Here is a 6,562-nt window from a genome sequence, read left to right as displayed (position 1 = left end):
GAAAATAAAATAAGCAAAATTAACAGCTTCTAATTTTGCAGAAACCACATTTTGCACCAAGAAAATGCTTTAATGGGAAACTGCCTGACAAGTTACAAAATTGCCTGGTTTTTGTTTTATAACTCACATAGAAGTCCCTTGATTTTGCTGTTGGCCATCACTGAGAGAGAAGGCAGTGAAGGTGAAAAGGAAGACAAGTTATATATGTTTTTGGTTAACCTTTGAATCCTACTTGTAGTGTATTCCTATTGGCCTAAAGCCAGCATACACAGAAGTCTTATAAAGCCCTGGGTGAGTTGTAAGGTCTTGAGTAAGTATTTCCCCTAAAGGGATAAAATATTACATCTGAAGCAAGGTCATCCATAAAGTACTTGGTATACAGTAGTTGTATCCTATATAATGGACCCCTGCATATTTCTATACAACCATTTCTGAAAATCTGGTCCTAATTTAGATAGAGTAAAGGGATTTAAGAAGTCACTGTAGAGCTGATGTTCTTGTTTTCAGTTCCGATTCTGAAGATAACAATAATCAAGAGAGTTAAGCACTGCAAACACGACAGAAACAAGACATAACTCCTAATGCATTGAAGTGTTGGTACTCTACTAACATCCAGTGGACTCCTAAGATGTTGTTTCCCAGATGAAATATACAGTCCCAAGCATGATTACCAAAAGGGTTATAATTTGAATAACTGGTTCATAATTTCAGAAAGCTAGAAGAGTTATTACAAGGGAAAAATAGGAGAGGAAAGCACTATGAAGCCAATGTGTCATTCACTGGAGTGTCGCTTTTGCCACCGCATGCCCATGCCACAAGAGTGGCCCCTTGCCTACACAGCAAGGGAATACTACAATGAAAGATAGGACCTTTGCAGGACTGCTTTTGCTATGACTACACATTAGTGATGGCAACTGGGCATATTCTTGGTCACAGGCATTTGCACAGTATCAAAAGCCCTGACTACTTTTGAGCATGAGATTACGTATAGCAAACAGTAGTACTAAAGATGTTTGTGTTTAGATTTGACATCAGTAGGATAGGATAGCATAGGATAGGATAGGATAGGATAGGATAGGATAGGATAGGATAGAATTGAATAGTTCCCAGTTGGAAGGGTCCTACAATGATCATCTAGTCCAACTGCCCGACCACTTCAGGGCTGACCAAAAGTTAAAGCATGTTATTAGGGGCATTGTCCAAATGCCTTTTAAACACTGACAGTCTTGGGGCATCGACCACCTCTCTAGGAAGCCTGTTCCAGTGTTTGACCATCCTCTCAGTAAAGAAATGCTTCCTAATGTCCAGTCTAAACCTCCCCTGGTGCAGCTTTGAGCCATTCCCACGTGTCCTGTCACTGAATACCAGGGAGAAGAGATCAGCAAAGATGAAGAGCCTAGGTCACTGGAGGAAATGAAAAGAACTAAACTAGTTCAGCCTAACAATATGGAGACAGAAGGTGATCTGTTTGCAGTGTCCCAAGTATGTCCCAGTATGAAGAGAAGACAACTACCAAAGAAGGGCTCTTTGAGTAAATCAGGAATAAAGGTTTATAAACTGGCTACAAATAAATTTAGTTGGAAAGCAGCTACTATACTAAACATCAGAGGAACAAAGCTCTGCAACACCTTCTACTTCAAAAGACAAGGAACCTCAAATTTGTTTTCATTTGGACACGGTCAAATTTCTGAATTGCATTAAATGATGCAGTTTATAATGAAAAGGTATTTATTCTAATGAATTGCAGGCCCAGTATAGTTTTATGTTGTATTTTCCATACTGTGGCAACCATTATTTCCTTGAGTACAGCAGCTTTTTTGCCCTGAAGGAAGGACATCATGATTAAATCATAAAATAAAGTTCTACAGATTTGAATTAGACTTACCATGCAAGTTCATGAAGTTTTGAGCAGTAATCTAACCTTTGACCTCAAATTTCTCCTGCTGTAAAACTAGGATGATGATAATTATCTGCTTTACAAGGATACTGAGGATTAAATCAATTAACAATATTTGTTTAGAGGAGGTTACATTAATGCCAAAAAATATTCTCTGACTAGGAAATCTCATTTTTTTTTTCTTTCAATCCACTAATCTGAAATGATTGTTGCTTGAACTGTTAGCTGGATACAAGACTGCAAAGATATACCTGGTAGACACAGCAAAACTCTGAGAAGTAATGTCAACTGACACAAAATGTACAAAAACATCCTGCTCCGGATAAAATTTTAGTATATGCCACTGCCATATCACTAGAGATTATTCAGTGATTGGACAGGAGAGGAAAATGAGAGGTTCTATTACCTCCAGGGTTACACTTACTTTTTCAAATCTTTTTCATCTGTTGAACTTGATTGTACTTATAAAGCAAATAGATTCTTTGTTCATATAATCTGTTGCATTGCATTAGAGATTCTGTTTTTCTTCAGCTGACCTATGCCTGCATTCAGCTTTGAAATGGTAAGTTGCAGCAAATACATAGCTGGAGACCTACCTGTAAAATGTGGACATATTACAGAAAAGCAGAAGCATTAGAATTAAAATGGGGAATTCTGAGGTTAAATTAATGCTTGACCTTAGCCAGACCAAGGCGTGGGCTAAAATTCAGTCTGATCCCTGACCTGGCGTTGCAGCTGAGATCACTGCAACAGAAGGTCCTGTAACGTCCTTTCAGTGTGGCTTGGCAATGCTATTTTGAAGAGCAGCACAAGTTCGTTCTACCTGTAGATCCTGTACGCCTTTGTAGGACCTTAACTGTCCACACCAAACTTGGAAATCAGTTCAGAAAAATATACTAAAATGCCAAGTACTTACACCCAACTTCTAGATCACTCTGAAGTAACGGCAAGTGAGAAACAGCACAGTCATTAATACCTTATCCTTTTTTCCTGCATTTCTCTTAGCACTGACTGAGCTCTTGACCATCCAGACTCCCTTGAGGACAGATGTACATGTGAAGACAGCAAAGAAATACTGCTTTGGTTGAGTTTCTGCTGGTGTATACTTGCAAGAGTAAACAGGGTACCAAGGGGCCTTGCTTATAAGAATCCTAACACCTTTTTTTTAGCTGTGAATATACCACATTCCTTGCTTCTGTAGTAATCTCTGGACACTGGAAACTTCCATTTATCACTCTACCCTGCAGGTTTAATGTTACAGGTGGAAGTATATGAAAAATAGCTGATTGTAAATGGTGTCCTGAAGCTCCCAGCACAACTATAGGCTGATCAGGATAGGCAAGTGCAATTTGACTGAAGCTGTTTTCCCTGTACTGGAGAAAAGTTGAGATGTGTAACCCTACAAATTCTTTGAATCCTTAAAGAGTTTGTTGTTTTGTTGCCTTTTGGATAGTGACAGTGATTTTAGAGGTCAAATATTTTCCTACAGATATTTCCCTGTGAGTGCGACTATGACCCTTTCTATTGACCAGCATCACCTGCAAGGTTGTCAGGAAACAGTTGAGACGACGGTTCCTCATTTCTAAGCTAATTTCAATGAAAATGCTCTAGGGTGGATGTGACCTCTTAAGTTGAGATTCAACTATATTTTTGTTTTGAAAGTTGACTCGTCCAAATAGATCGACATGTTTACCTGCATCATGCCTAAGAGCTTATTCTAAATGACACTGATCACTTAAACCTCTGAAGAAATAGGTTAGTCATCCAGGTTTACAGAATATGTGGAAGAGACAAGAAAAGGCCTAATAAGTGTGTTATATGACAAGATTATTTTCTATATCATAGAATGATAGCATAGTTTGGGTTGGAAAGGACATTTAAAGATCAGCTAGTCCAATCCCCCTTCCATGGGCCGGAACATCTTTCACTAGGTAAGGTTGCTCAAAGCCCCGTCCAACCTGGCATTAAACAATTCCAATGACAGGGCATCCACAACTTCTCTAGGCAACCTGTTCCAGTGTCTCACCACTCTCATCTTAAAAAATTTCTTCCTTACATCCAATACAAATCTACCTTCTTTCAGTTTAAAACTGTTGCCCCTTGTCCTGTCACTACAGGCCCTGGTAAAAAGTCTCTATCCATCTTTCTCATAAGCCCCCTTTATACATTGAAAAGCCACAAGGTCTTCCCAGAGCCTTCTCTTCTCCAGGCTGAACACCAACTCTCTCAGCCTTTCTTCAGCGGAGAAGTGTTCCAGCTCTCTGACCATTTTCGTGGCCCTCCTCTGGACCTGCCCGAGCAGGTCCATGTCTTTCTTATGCTGGGGACCACAGAGCTGAACACAGTACTCCAGGTAGGGTCTCACAAGAACAGAGTAGAGGGGCAGAATCACCTCCCTCGACCTGCTGGCCATGCTTCTTGTTATGTAGCCCAGGATACGGTTGGCCTTCTGGGCTGCAAGCACACATTGCTGGCTCATGTCCCGTTTTTCATCCACCAGTATCCCCAAGTCCTTCTTGGCAGGGCTGCTCTCAATCCATTCATTGCCCATTCTATATTGATACTGGTGATTGCCCCAACCCAGGTGCAGGACCTTGCATTTGCCTTTGTTGAACTTCGTAACATTTGCAAAGGCCCACTCCTCAAGCCTGTCAAGGTCCCTTTGGATGGCATCCCTTCCCTCAAGCATATCAATGGCCCCACTCAGTTTGGTGTCATCTGAAGGTGCACTCAATCCCCCTACGTCTTTGATGAAGATATCAAATAGTATTGGTCCCAGTACGGACCCTTGAGGGATCCTCCCTCTCTCTCTGCACTACTTGTCACTTCAAATTTGACCTCAGATTCACTCTCCTTGGAGTCTCCTCTTTTCTCCTTCTTTCAAAAATGCCACTTTGCAGAGTGGATATGGACTACAAAAGGATCCCATTGTCTTTGCTTACAAACCCTACTCATTGCGTTTTCCCCTAGGTGTTCTGACCCATTCATTTCCCTTGTCTAATGTGGAGGTCTCTTCCCACTTCTGTGAAGCCCCATGTTTCTCCAGTGCTATGAAAAGAGCAATATAGGAAGAGACATCAGCCTATTAGATGCTGTTTAAAATCATATATAAAGTAAAGAGATATTGCTGCCCTTCACTTTCAGTGTCTTCCAGAAAGGAAGATCTTTTAACTGGATGTCATTTCCATTACTGCATTCCCTAGCCATAAGTTGCAAGTCATTACATAGTCCAAAACACATGTGCTTATCCTGTGGTTTTGTTCATTCATGTGTATTAGTTTCCAATTTTGTTTAATATTTTGCTTGCATGAGAGGTGGCCTGGCTGCCTGCTTCCTACTTTTGCCCTGGGTCTAAAGAAGCAAGTCTGTGATGTTGAAGCCAGTCCAGCCCCCCAGAGAACATCCACACGGCAAGCAGGACAAGGCTGAGCTCATGTCAACATACTCAGCCGGGTTGTACCAAAGATTTAGCCTGGGGCAGCATGAAGGCTGGCTGGGGCTGCTTGGGACCCTAGTTAAATGCCCAGGTTATTTCTGTGAACTGATCTTTTTGTCATGAACTGTGGGAGAAATTCCTAAAGTAATTTTGAACTCACTGTGTAAAATGCAGTTATACCTTATGACAGCAGCAAAGGTGCCCTTGAGACCTTTCCTCTCTTTGCCCCTCAACTTTAAAAAGTCATAACACTGCATGTTGGGAGAGAAATAAAGTCAAAATGCTTCTGAACTGTACTATAATATTGTACTTAGTGTAGAGTATTCTGCACGAAGAGATCATTTTGACTTGGCCCATTTTCAACTTAAGAGGTCGGGTGCACAATTCTATTTGGACAAAAATTCTCGCCATTTCCAGATGGCTGAGAAGGTAATGCAGCCATCACTTTTTTATGTTGACTATTATTTACTCAAAGTCAGCCCAGCTACCAGTGAAGAGATGAAAAAACACATCATGAGTATTAGCATCTACATGAATTTTAATGAAAAATTATAACAACTTAAGATAATAAATCTTATGGTAAGCCCATGAACCTCTAGAAAGTCATGAACTAAACAAATGGGGTCTCTTTTCAGGACTTAATAGGTGTGTTCCAATTTGTGCATAAAATGAGGCTTGACACGACTGTCCCTGCATTATACACTGTCGTGGTTTAACCTCAGCCGGCCACTGAGCACCACACAGCCGCTCGCTTACTCCCCCCGCCCCGGTGGGATGGGGGAGAGAATTGGAAGAGTAAAAGCGAGAAAACTCGTGGGTTGAGATAACAGTTTAATAATTGAAATAAAGTAAAATAGTAGTAGTAGTAGTAGCAATAATAATAATAATAGAAGAATATACAAAGCAAGTGATGCACAGTGCAATTGCTCACCACCCACCGACCAATGCCCAGCCAGTCCCCGAGCAGCGATCACTGCTCCCGGCCAACTCCCCCCAGCTTATATACTAAGCATGATGTCATATGGTATGGAATACCCCTTTGGCCAGTTTGGGTCAGCTGTCCTGGCTATACTCCCCCCCAGGTCTTCTGCACCTCCTCACTGGCAGAGTACGGGAAGCTGAAGAGTCCTTGACTCAGTATAAACACTGCTTAGCAACAACTAAAACATCAGTGTGTTATCACATTATTCTCATCCTAAATCCAAAACACAGCACTGTACCAGCTACTA

This window comes from Pygoscelis adeliae, unplaced genomic scaffold (assembly GCF_000699105.1).
Source record: "Pygoscelis adeliae isolate BGI_AS28 unplaced genomic scaffold, ASM69910v1 Scaffold156, whole genome shotgun sequence".
In the NCBI taxonomy this organism is placed as follows: Eukaryota; Metazoa; Chordata; class Aves; order Sphenisciformes; family Spheniscidae; genus Pygoscelis; species Pygoscelis adeliae.
The sequence above is the reverse complement of the archived record's forward strand: the minus strand, read 5'-3'. Positions refer to the sequence as shown.